At 36.5% G+C, this 13,159-nt stretch overlaps 1 protein-coding gene across 1 annotated transcript in view; it reads left to right on the top strand.

Moving 5' to 3' along the window:
• Positions 1–8,469, top strand: part of LOC136026256 (nonsense-mediated mRNA decay factor SMG9-like) — a 104,871-nt gene extending 96,402 nt beyond the window's left edge. The window contains exon 10 of the transcript XR_010617250.1: positions 6,956–8,469. The gene's annotated coding sequence lies outside the window, so the exon portion shown is untranslated. The remainder of the gene's footprint in view (positions 1–6,955) is intronic.
• The last annotated feature ends 4,690 nt before the right edge of the window (positions 8,470–13,159 follow it).

Below are 13,159 nucleotides of genomic sequence, written 5' to 3'. Positions count from 1 at the left end.
AAAAATTTAAAGTTCTAGTTGCCTTTTTATGCAACCGAAAAATTGGAGGGCAACTAGGCCTCCTTCCCCACCCCTTATTTCTCAATATCGTCTGATCAAAACTAAGAGAAAGCCATTTAGCCAAAAAAAGATTAATATGCAAGTTTATTTTGATTGCTCAAAAGTAATCTCAAAAGATTAATGCTCAAAATTACTTTTGAGTAATGCTCAAAAGTAATCGAAACTCTAAGAAATAGAGCCTTGATAACAATGGATACACCAAAAGCATTGAATCTGATGCTTATTAAAGCTAATTTAAAGAACAAAGTTTTTCTGAAGGAAGTAAACAGCGAATTTAAAACTTAAAACGAACATAATTTTTACTTCGAAGTCTATCTAATTTATATTGATAAAACTTGAGCAAATAAGCCAACTGGTGATAGTTCCCTATCTAAAAAGCAAAGTTTTGACAAAGAACGGTACATTATGCCAATCTCAAAAGACAAAGTAAGGTCTACCTATGTCTTTTATCTAATAAAGCAGATTTTTGATAAAGGACGGTACACTATGTCAAGCGAAAATTACCAAATGATGTCTTCCCGAATAATTATGCTATTAATTATGCATTAATAGCTGCAATTTATGAGCTATTATGCTCATTAATTGCAGAAGCCACTCAGCTCTTCCATTTTTTCCCTATCTAACAACAGCAAAGCCTTGACAGGGATCTTAAATTCTGTCAAGCACAACCATCCAAGTAATGTGTTTGCTTTAAATCTTGACGACGCTGGGCTAATTACAAAATCCACGCAGTTTTTTGTATTTCACTCACCTAAAAAAAAGAAAAGCTATGACGGGGGACGGTAAATTCGGTCAGGCAAGTGACCAAATGATGTCTTTATCGTTAAGTCTGGCTAGGGTCTTTGATTAACAACAATAAAATAAAAAACAGTTTTTTCAACTGAAAGTAAGGAGCAACATCAAAACTTAAAAGGAACAGAAATTATTACGCATATGAGGGGGTTTACTCCTCCAAAACTCGTCGCTCTTTACGCTAAGGTTTTTCAGTACTTAAAAAAAAACTTCTTGTTTATCTAATTGAACGAACATGGAGTTTCAAGAGTCGTCCTTAAAGAGTTTGGACAAAATTCAAACTCATATACCTAACAATTTCTGTTCGTTTTATGTTTCGATGTTGATCCTTACTTTCAGTTAAAAAAAATTATTTTTCTGTTTAATTTCTTATCACTTTTTAAATAATTCCAAGAGGTCTGGCTACACCTCCACGGAAAAATGCCTCCTTTCGAAGGATTTATTCTCTAGACAGTTAAGTCTTGCTGAAAATTTACCTCGGAAAATTACCCTCAACGTCTCCACTCGTAAGATTGATTCGGCAGTGAAAAAGCAAGACATAGGAAGAATTTCATATAGGAATCTCTGCAAATTCCTCAAGTGCAAATTTCCCCCGAAACCTTCACCACCCTGGAAACTTCCTTCCACATGGAAAATTATTACCGTGGAAAATCCTACCAGCAGAGAACTCCCCCTTTTATTTTTCCCAATAACAATTACAATATAAGCAATGGGCAAATTTGTGACTTAAAACCTTTTCCCCAGGGGCTTTGGGAGGGTCATGATACCTCCAAAGTTATAGTGATTCGGTCTTTCAACTATGCTGAACATTTGGCTCTCTCAAAATTTTGATCGGACGATTTTGAGAAAAAAGGGATGTGGGAGGGGGCTTAGTCGCCCTCCAATTTTTTGTTACTTAAAAAACACTAGAACTTATAAGTTCTGTTCGAATGAACCCTCTTCCGAATTTTTTCAAATATTGGAAACATTAAAGCTGGATTTTTTTTATAAAGTTTAAAAACTTAGAAACATAATTTTTTCAAGACACTCAAAATTAATGACATATAATCGGGATTTCGCGTAGGCCACGGTAAGTGAACCCAAACGAACCTAACTGAAAAGCAGTACTCAGATGGCAGCACTTGGATCAGTACTTAATACTTATAGAGAGAGAGAGAGAGAGAGAGAGAGAGAGAGAGAGAGAGAGAGAGAGAGAGAGAGAGAGAGAGAGAGAGAAGTTTATTATTAAATACAAGAAAATACAAACTACAATTCAAAATTGAATCACAATTAGCTTATTCCCCTTCGAAAGGCTCCATGGCTAGGGATACAAGTGGGGTAAAAAATCAAGAAACAACTACAATATAAGCAATATATATAAGGGGAATACAATATAAGCAACAACTATGGAAAAAACAAACAAAGAAAAACAGAGAGGATGCCTGAAGCCTGGGAGTCAAGCGCAGACAAGACAACCACACACCATGAACAGAACACAGGGAACATCAACTCATCAGAGGAGAAAAAATGTTATTCTATTTTATTCTTTATTAAATAATCCTTGAGACTCCTTTTAAAAGTCCCAAACGAGTAGCATTTCTGTACTGAAGAAGGTAGTGAAATCCAGACGTTGACAAGCACTGAGGGATTGAAATCTGATCGAATAGTAGGGGTAGGCGGAATGTAGATATCATTTGAAGAACGAAGGCTATATGGAACTAAATCAGAAATAAACATAGGAGTTTTCCGAAGAGATTTCGGAAGATTGCCGTAAAGCTAATGATAGACAAAAGAAGCACAAGAAATGATGTAAATGGACTGTAGACTTAAGAACGGTGTTGGTGAGGAACAGTTGGTGTCCATAACCAGACGCCGTGCTTTATTATACATGACAGACAGTGAACAAAGCGTAGACGGAAAAGTAGACATCCATACAATGTGGCAATTAGAAACATATGACTGGACAAGACAGAAAAAAAGAAGTTTCAGAATAGATCCAGGAAATGTGTGTCTAAGTCTTTGAATGATACCCAAACTCCGTGACACCTTAATCTTAATCATGGCTATATGGTTTCTGAATGAAAGATTCTCATCAAGTAGGATACCAAGAAACCGGACCTCCCGATTCTCTGGTCAACTTAAGGAGCCTTGTGAAACCTGAAGTCGTGTAAGTTGAGGGAAAGCTATACCAATTCGAGAAAATGTAAGAAAATGTGACTTACCAACATTCAAGACCAAGTAATTTGCAGTAAACAATGAAACTCTCTCGAATAATGCCACAAGATTAGACTTGATATCACATTCCGTCTTTTCAAGAGTCCCAAGAGTGGTATCATCAGCAAAAGCAGCAAGAAAATCTTCATTAGAAGAAGTATTGGAACGCGACCAAGCATCCGGATGACACAGCTTGCAGCATGCCAGAGGCCTGGTGTTTTTTTTTTACCACCGAAATCAGATCATTAACATAAATCAGAAATAAAATGGGACCAAGAACAGATCCTTGAGGGACGCCATAATATACTTCAGAAGGGCTCTGGAAAAGCGGATCAATTGAAATAAGCCTACCAGAAAGATGTTAATCAAACCAAGAAAAAGCGTTTAATCTTATACAAATAAGCGATAGTTTAAAAAGAAGAATCCGATGAGTCAAAGAATCAAAAGCTTTTCGAACATCTAAAACTAAAGCTGCCGGGATATGACCAAAATGTATTGCCGAATGAATGAAATTCGAGAAAGCTGCGGAAGCATGCTCCGTAGAGTGACTCGCTCGGAATCCAAACTGGGAATCATGTAAAAAATTAGATGGCAGCAGCATGTGCAATCTCGATTACATGCTATTGACCTTTGAGTGTGTGTCAAATTAGGTTTGTGTGTTTTTCAATTGTATAAAAACAATCCATTTTGTATGTTTCTGAATTTTGAAAAGAAATTCTATTCTTGTTTTTCTGACTGTGGTAAAAACCCTAGAAAATCCTGTTTATGCATCTGACTTGAAAAATTTCCATTCATCTGCCTTTGAATCTTGATAAATTCAACTTTATATGTCTCTTACTCTAAAAAACAATGCAATTCGCTCGATTCTGACGTCAAAAAATCCTCTGTCTCAGACTTCGGTAAAAAATCTCTGAAAAATAGTTAGCATAATGTAATATATCTGTTAAAATCGTTTATATGGCCTTCTGTAATGGTTCGCACGCTTCTGTGTTTGCAGAAAACTCAACTTTCTTGCATTCTATTGTTGAAAAACTCTTGTTGATGCGTCTCTAGCCTTTGAAATTCCCATTCAAACACTATTTACTTTCGAGTGAAGATATTATGTTGTGTTTTGCCCAAGTTTTTGTCTCTCTGTCTGTGTGTATTTTCGTCTGTCTGTCTAAGCATCTGCATATCTTTTGGTCTGTCTGTCCTTGTGTCTTTTTTTTCTGCATGCCTTTTTGTCTTCGTTTTGCCTTTCTGTCTGTTAGTCTGTGTTTCTTTTTGTCTTTGTGTCTTTGTATATCTACCCGTTTGTCGGTTTGTCTGTCTGCCTGTCTGTTATTATTTTTGTCTATTTGTCGGTGTTTTTACTGCCTTGTTGTGTGTTTTTGTCCGACTGTGTAACTCTGTCTCTTTTGTCATTCAGCGCGTCTCTGTATTCGTGTGTTTGTGTACCTATATGCCCTTTTGTCTGTGTGTTTCTTTTGTCTGTTTTTTTGCGTACCTGTGTGTCTTTTTTGTCTATCTGTCTGTGTGTATGGGTTTTTGTGTTTCTGTCTCTCTGTTTGTCTCTCTGTCTGTTTGTGCGTCTCTTTGTCTCTCCGTCTGTCTTTTTTTGCCTTTTGTCTATGCATCTGTGTATCTTATTGTTCGTCTGCCAGTGTGTGTCTTTTTGCCTCTCTGTGTGAGTGTGTGAGCGTGTTTGTAGGTCTTTTTGTCTTTGTGTCTTTATATCTTTCTTTTTGTCTTTTTGCCTGTCTGTTTGTGTGTGTTTGTTTTTCGGTGATTTTTTTTGTGTTTCTGTTTGTCTTTTTTGTCTGTCTGTCTTTGTGTCTTTTTATCTGTTTTTTTTAATGTTTATGTGACTGCGTGCCTGTGTCTTTTTGACTGTCAGTCTTTGTGTCTGTGATCTTTTTGCTTGTGTGTGCCTTTTTGTGTGTTTGGCTATGTGTCTTTTTGTCTTTCTGTCTGTTTGCCTGTGTGTCTTTTGTCTGTCTGCATCTTTGTCTGTGTTACGCTTTGTCTGCCTGTTTGTGTGTCTATTTTATTTTGTATGTCTGTTTTTGTGTATCTTTGTCTCTCTGTTTGTGTTTATTTGTCTTTTGTCTGTCTGTAGTGTCTTTTTGCCTGTCGTGTCTTTTTGCGTGTTGTGTCTTTTTATCTCCCGTGTATTTTTTTTGTCTCTGTCCGTGTGGCTTTCTGTCTGTATGGTTGTATTTCTATTTTTCTTGCTGCGTGCCTGTGTGTCTTTGTGTCTGTTTCTATGTTTTGTGTGTCTTTATGCCTTTTTGTCTTTTTGTCTGTGCGTCTGTTTTGTTTTTTGTCTTTCTTTGTATCTATATATCATTTTGTCTGTCTGTCTGTCTTTGTGTATATTTTTCTCTCTCTGTCTGTTTGTGAGTCTGTGCGTCTTTTTGTCTATTTGCCTTTTTGTTTGTCTGTCTATAATTGTGTTCTTATTTTTCTGTCTATGTATGTTTCTGTCTGTCTTTATGTCTTTTAGGCTGTTTGTCAATTTTTCTTTTTGTGCATCCGTCTCTGTGTCTTTTTGTATGTCTGAATGTCTGTTTGACTGCCTGCCTGTGTGTCTCTTTGACTTTCTTTCTTGGTGTCTGTGTGTCTATTTTGTACGGCTGTAAGCTTTTGTTTCTGTTTTTGCGCCTTGATGTCTTTTTGTCTGTTGTCTTAATGTCTATCTTTCTGTGTATCTTTGTTTTTTATGCATCTGCATGTTTGTGTGTCTTTTCGTATCTCTATCTGTTTGTTCGGCTGTATGCTTTTTTGTCTGTGTCTCTGTTTTCATTTCTTTGTTTTGTTGTCTTTGTGCCTCTGTGTCTTTTCGTCTTTTCATGTTTCTTTGTCTGTCGGCGTGCTAGTATTTTTTTCCATATTTCTTTGCGTCTTTTTGTCTGTAATTCTGTGAGTGTCTGCGTTTTTTTGTCTGTGTACCCTATGTCCTTTTGTCTGTCTATGTGTCTTTTTGCATGACTGTGCATCTTATTTTGTTTATTTGTCTATGTGTGTCTTTTTGTCTGTCTGCCTATTTGTCAGTGTATCTTTTTGTCTTTTTTTGCGTCTGTGTTCTTTTGCCTATATCAAAACATTCTGACGAAAATATTGAATATTTTGATAATGCTTTACTTTATTTCTATTTTATTTCAAGAAATAACATATTTTGAACAGCACCATCGAATATTATTACATTTCTTCTCAAGCAGCAAACGTCTTTTTCACTCCCAAATTGACTTTTGACTTTATCATTGCAGTACGCATCTTTTTTAAGCTGGAATATTTGAATACGAGTCATACTGAATACGAGTCATAACAGCAAGCAACACCTTTTTTCAAAAAGGTTTCATAATATCATTCAGAGCAAATTATTTTCTTGAGACTTTCCCAATCAAGTTATTTCTTCCCTTTTTGGGCTGTGTCGCGTCAGGAGCCTATTATTTGATGGCTTTACTTTAACATTTTGCGGTTTGACTCGTCAGAATTGTTTGAATAGTTAGTTGTCCGGTGGGAATTTTGGACTTAATCTTTTGACTATTGTGGATGTGTCGTGTTTGAAGGTTGTTATTTGAGATGTTTAATTTGGTAAAAACCTTGTTAACCTATCTCAGACTCTATTACACCACCTATGGGCCTGGTTGTAGTGCCTATGCCTGAAAATTCCTTTTCTTGCACTTCTGGTTTTTGAATAAACATGCTAAACTTTAAATTTGGTAGCGTACCTTAAATAATAACGGAAAACAACTATTGCCATGATATATTTTACATAAAATATTGGCATGTAAAATACTACATATTTCTTAATATCATCTGAACACTGAGTGTTTCGAATTTATTCAATAAAATGTTTTATCATGTTTTCTCTTGACATTGTTCCATTTCGGGATCATGCATGAAATAAACATGATTTCAATTTCAGGTTCAATATGCGTTTTGCCATTTTTATCATTGTGTTCATCGACTGCATCTGTTGGTAAACCATCGATGGTAATAGTAACGTTTGCTGGTGTTTTTTTTTCATCGATTCATCTTTATATTCCTTGGAGATATTATCTACCAATGCCCTTTTTATTTTGCCTGTGATTTATTACCACATTATTTTTACATTGATGACTGTTCCAGCATGTCGACAAGTCAGGGTTTATAATATTGGTAGAGCAGTAGGTTTTGTTTTACCCTTTGCTTATATTTGAATGCTAATACCAGTAAGATATTGATAGGATTCATCAACGGGTAACGTGTTATCAGAACTATAAGTAAGAAGATGCTAGTAGCTGATAACTCTCATTATCAACTACTAGTTTTGTGCTTGTATTCTCTTTGAATCTTATCGTCTCTGTAAATATTACTCTCCCATATCCACCATCATCAGAGTTGAATTTCTTCGGTATATGAAAAGGATTTAATCTCTCACTGTCATGACAATGCACAAACACGTTTCACCACTAATACTTGCTTCAAAGTTCAAATATTTTTCTTCGTCTGTATTCAATCCCACGATAACAGTATCAGGTGCACGCTCTCTTGAAATATTTCATCTTCACTTTTTTAAAATAAAATTTAAGTGTTTATCCTTTCAGTGTTCAATTAATTTTGATCGAAAACATACAGTAAACTAACTACTGCCCATGATCAACCATAGAATATTATGGAGGAATGCACAAAAAACACTCAACTAGTGTGCAAGTATACTCAGAGTTCATTGATCCCTATTTCTCTTACTTCTTCCTGGACCTTATTTGTTCAAAAAAAAAAAAAATCTACAATGATATATTGTTTTGTTTTGATATTATTTTTACGCTTAAGACTAGATAAATCGATTGCAAAATCAACATGGCAAGAAAAAGGAAAAGACCACACCCAAACAGAAGCAATTACAGGTTGCGCAACAGGTCAATCAACGTGAAGTTATTACGCAATAACTCACCTAGCCTCACTAGAATTTTCGTGGGAGGGAGGGGTGTGAAAAATTTGAGGAAGGCAAAAAAATGTGTAGGGGGACAGTGGTTTTTGGAAAAAAAGTTGAGGGGTAGAAAAAAAGTGGTGATGGGAAAAATTTGGGGGCTGTTCATAAAGAGGGCCTGTAGGCTACTCTTGGTTCGGAGGAGTGAGAAGGGCCATGAGCTCTCTCTTGAATTCCCAAGATAACTGGCTCTGAGGAGCAGGCAACATTCATTAATATGAAACATGTTGCTTTGAATATATTTCTAAGAACATCATGTCATCATTGGTTTGTTTGTTTAGTTCAGTTGAGTAGCGCATCGTTCTTTTACCATAGTTTTCAGCCTTGTTCATGTTAATTTTTGCTCCTGTTGAGTTTGAATTGGTTATTTATTGTAATTTCTGTTCGTTTTGATTTTTATTTATTTACTGATGGCGATTTGTGGTAATTTTATGCTTGGAAGATTGTTCGACTTGATTTCTGCATCTTCTTATGGAACTCTTTACTTTTCTAATACAAATTTTCTAGTAAAGCTAAATAGACTTTTTTCCTGTCTAGTTTGGCAATTCTAGCCTGTGCATCCTAGTTTGTCTTCTTCCAGAGTCTAATTAACCTGTCCTCCTGTTAGAGGGAGGATTTTTTCGTTAAGGTGTAGCCCTTAGCACTATTTAATTTCGATCAGAAATTAAATAAATAAAAAAAAAATAAGTTTTGTCAACTGAAAGTAAGGAGAAACATCAAAACTGTGCAAGAATTTGCATGATTTGCACTGTGTTTAAATGTTTACGTAAATATTTTAGGACGTAAATAGCTTTAAGACAAAATATCATTTCGTGTAAGAAATAATAATTTCTTAAAACGAAAAGAAATTATTATGTATTTGAGTAGGGTTGCTCTTCCTCAACACCTTACTCTTTGAATAATTTGAATTATGTCCAAATTCTTTAAAAACGAATCCTGAAACACTATGTTCGTTTATTTAGAGCAATTAGAAGCTTTTTTTTAAAAAGTACTAAAAACTTTAGCGTAAAGAGTGAAGTATTGACGAATAACAACCCCTCTTATATACGTAGTAATTTCTGCTCATTTTAAGTTACCCCCCAGAGCCCGGGAGTAGGTGTTGTAGGGTACGCCCTGTGGGCATGTATGGTTCATATAGACGGGGTCCTCGTCTAAACTTCAGAGGGGGCTCATGTGATTGAAAATTGAAATTATGATCCCCATTGCCCTCTTTCCCCTAAACGCATCATATAAAATTTTACGTTTTCTATTCTGTTTAGAAAAGTTTAAATATCAGAAAACAAAAATCTAGGGTTGATACACACCCCCCATAGCCTGGGGACAGGTGTCGTCATTTAAGGCCCGGGGTGTGTAATATTTTTGTGAAAGAGGTGACCGTATAAACTTCGGAAGAGACCCAAATTATTAGAAATTCAAAGTTTTAGTTCCCTTTTTAAGTGTCAAAAGCGATCGGATGACAACCAGCCCCCTTTCCATGCACCTTTTCCACAAATATATCTGATAAAAATTTTGAGATGGTCATTCTGTTCAAAACAGACCAAAAATCATATGAAAAAATTCCGGGGGTCTAGTTTGATTTTTAAGAGTCTATCCAATCCATCCAATCGAATTTTAAGATAGCCATTTTGTCAAAATAAGTTCAAGAATCAGATAACAAAAGCTATTTTATAAGTTATGCCCTTGGGGCATATAAGCTTTTTATGTTGGAGCTTTTAAAATGGTTCAAAAATAAGAAAAGCCCGATCCCCATCCCCAATCAAAAAAAAACTTATTAACAGTATTTTGTTTCAATATTAATGGAAGATGACCCCTACCCCCCATGGCCTGATTCCCTCCCCCCAAAAAATTACTAACAATATTTTATCCCGAAGATTATGGGAACTCACCTATCGCCGTCCGAGGCCCAAGTCTTCCCGCAAAAAAAAAACAATTTATTAACATTATTTTATTCCAAAACTCATAGGAGCTGACCCCTATCCCTCCATGGCCCAGTTACCCTCCTTACGAAAAAAATTAGAAGACTCCAATAAGAAGTCATGAGTCAACCTCAGGTCCTCCATCCTTGGCCCAAGTCCCTTCCCTACCCTTCCAAAAAATGAATGATATTTAATTCCAAAAACATAGAATTACTTAAAAGACCCCCCCCCGGGACTCAAAAGAAAAAGAATTACTCAAAAGAACTCCTCCCTAAAAAGAACCCTATTAGCGATTTTTATTTCAAAAATTACGGAAGATGAACCCCCCCCCCATCCCCCAAAAAAGCTTATTAAAGGTATTTTATTCAAAAATCATGGGAGTTGACCCGTGGCCGTCCCTCTATGGCTCGACCCATCCCAAAAAACTTGTTAAAGATATTCTATTCTAAAAAATCATACGAGCTGATCCCTTGCCCTCTCTCAATGGCTCCTTCCCCTCAAACAAAGCTTATTAACGACATTTTTTCCAAAAATCCTTTCCCCCCACCTAAAAAACATATTAACAATGTTTTATTCCAAAAATCATGGGAGCTGACCTCTTGTCCCCCCCCCCGAAAAAAACAGCTCATTGACAACCTTTTTATTACAAATATCATGACACCCGATTCCTGGTCTTCCTTCCCTGCCCCCTCCCCCACCTAAAAAACACACACAAAATAATCAACGATATTCTATTCCAAAATCATGGGAGATGAACACTGGCCCTCCTTCCAAGCCCTCCCCCCAAAAAAACAACAACAACTTATTACCTATATTTCATTCCAAAATAAATCAGGGGAACTCAATATACTTTTATTACCTCTTTCCAAGATTGTTCATGCCACCTATAGTTATTGTTTATACATGTTTATTCGATTCTTTGTCTTTTAGTCTTTAGGGTCGTATGATGAAGACAGCTTGGCAAAACCTTACGAAGTTAAACTTTATTAGTGTTTTCTTCTATTACTAAGTTTTTGACATTAGAAGACTGAAGACAAGGCTTAATACTTAATGTATTTATATTTTCCCCCCAAAACTTTTTTTTCAAAACCAGTTCATTAGATTAAAAAATCTAAAATTTTCGCCACCTTTCAAGAGTGAAAAGGGTTCGGAGGGCAAGAAGTTCCCTTGACATCTTTTCCTTCAAATGTACCCGATCAAAATTTTGAGATAGCTATTTTGTTCAAAATAGTCAAAAGGCAAAAAACTACACATCCGTAGTTAACGTCTCCTCAGCTCCTGGCACAAGTGCTATAATCTCTTCTGGATACCTATTGTTATTATACAAGGTTTTTTGCGGAAGAAGTGGTCTTATAAACTTTGAAGGAGGCTTAATCGATTGGAAATTAAAAGTTCACGTTTACTTTTTAATAGAAGAAAGTGATCGGAGGGTAGCCAGTGTCTCCTCATTCTCTTTTATTCCCAAATGCATCAGGCCAAAATATTGAGATAGCCATTTGGTTCAAAAGAATCCTAAAGTCAAATAATTGCTACTCGGGGATTGACAAACCCCCAGTAACCCACCCACAAGGGCTGTCCCTTATGCAAGTTTCCCATTGATAGTACCTGAGGATTTTTTTTTCTATTAAGAACAGAGTGCATGTTTGATTCTGAATCTCCTTGACGCGCTGCTAGTTGTGCACTAAGATTAGTGAAAACAGGGCCACCGATAGAAGGCTTTAAACAGCCAGCCCTCTCCACCCCCTAGCATCAAACCTGACCCCTTAATATCCTTTCGTTTGCAGTGCAAATGGGAAGATAACTCTATATACTGCTTCTATATGGTTATTTACAATAACAGATAAAGAAGCAACATTGATCATTTTTACTTCTGAAGAGGATGTATCAATACTGAAATTGACGCTATAGCTCCAATTTTGAAGCTGTACTGTACCACAATATTGTACCAGTTAATGGAATCAGAGATAAAGCTGTAGCTTTACCTGTAGTAAGGGCCATAAGGCTCCAATGTTTTATTATTATTTTTCCCCAGAGGCACTTCAAAACGAGGGATGGTCGTAGGAACTTCGGAGGGGGCTCCTTTGATATGAAATTGGAAGTTCTAGTGTCATTTTTAAGAGTCAAAAGTGATCGGAGGGCAGCAAGTCCCTCACAACATTTCCCCCCCAAGTGCATCTGATAAAATTTTGAGATAGCCGTCTGGATATTAAAAACTCCGAAGTCGACAACTCCCCCTCAAAGCCTGGGAGCAGGCGTTTTAAGTTATACCCTTGGGATATACATTGTTCTCAGGGAAGGGGTAAGGGGTGCTTTTGTAGAATTCAGAGGGTGCTCACTTAATTGGAAGTTGAAATTTCTAGTTCAGTTTTTAAGAGTCAAAAGAGATCAGAGGGCAACTAGCACCCACTCCACACCCTATTTTTCTTAAAACACATCCAATAAAAATGTTGACTAGCAAATTTTTTAAAAAATAGTTTGAATATCAGATAACAAAAACTCCAGGGTTGACACAAACCCCCAGAGCCCGATGACATTTGTAAGTCATTCCCCTGGGAAATATAAGGTTAATATGGAAGGAGTAGTCATATAAACTTCAGAGAGGGCTCATTGAAAATTTTGAGATAGCTATTTTGTTGTGAATTCTCCAGCTATTAAAAAAAAACAAAAACTTCAGGGTCAGCATAGCCTCCCAGAGCTAGGAAGCATGGCCCCGTTTTGTTCAAAATAATTCAAAGACCAGATATAAAAAAGTTTCAAAGTCGACAACTCCCCCAGAGCCGGGGGGTAGGCGTTGTAAGTTATAGCCTGGGGACATATATGGTTCTTATGGAAGGGGCACTTGTGTAAACTTCAGAGGGCGCTCATCTGATTGGAAATTGAAAGTTCTAGTTCACTTTTTAAAAGTCAAGAGATCTATGGGTAACTAGCCTCCTCCCCTCTACGCCCTATTTTTCTAAAACACATCCGATAAAATTTTTTAGATAGCTGTTCTGTTAAAAATAGTTCGAATATAAGGTAACAAAAACTCCGTGGTTAACACCATCCTTCAGAGCCCGAGGGCAGGTGTTTTAAGCTATCCCCCTGGAGCATATGAGTTTTTATGGAAGGGGTGGTCGTATAGACTTCAGAGAGGCAACATTTCCTCAAAAACTGAAAGTTCTAGTTTCTTTCTTAAGAGTCAAAAGTGATCAGAGGGTGTCTATTCCTCCTCCCCCCTCATCCACTCTTTTTATAGCAGATCAAA

Source organism: Artemia franciscana, chromosome 4 (genome assembly GCF_032884065.1).
Source record: "Artemia franciscana chromosome 4, ASM3288406v1, whole genome shotgun sequence".
Lineage (NCBI taxonomy): Eukaryota > Metazoa > Arthropoda > Branchiopoda > Anostraca > Artemiidae > Artemia > Artemia franciscana.
Note: the sequence above shows the minus strand (reverse complement) of the source record. Positions and strands in the feature narration are given on the sequence as shown.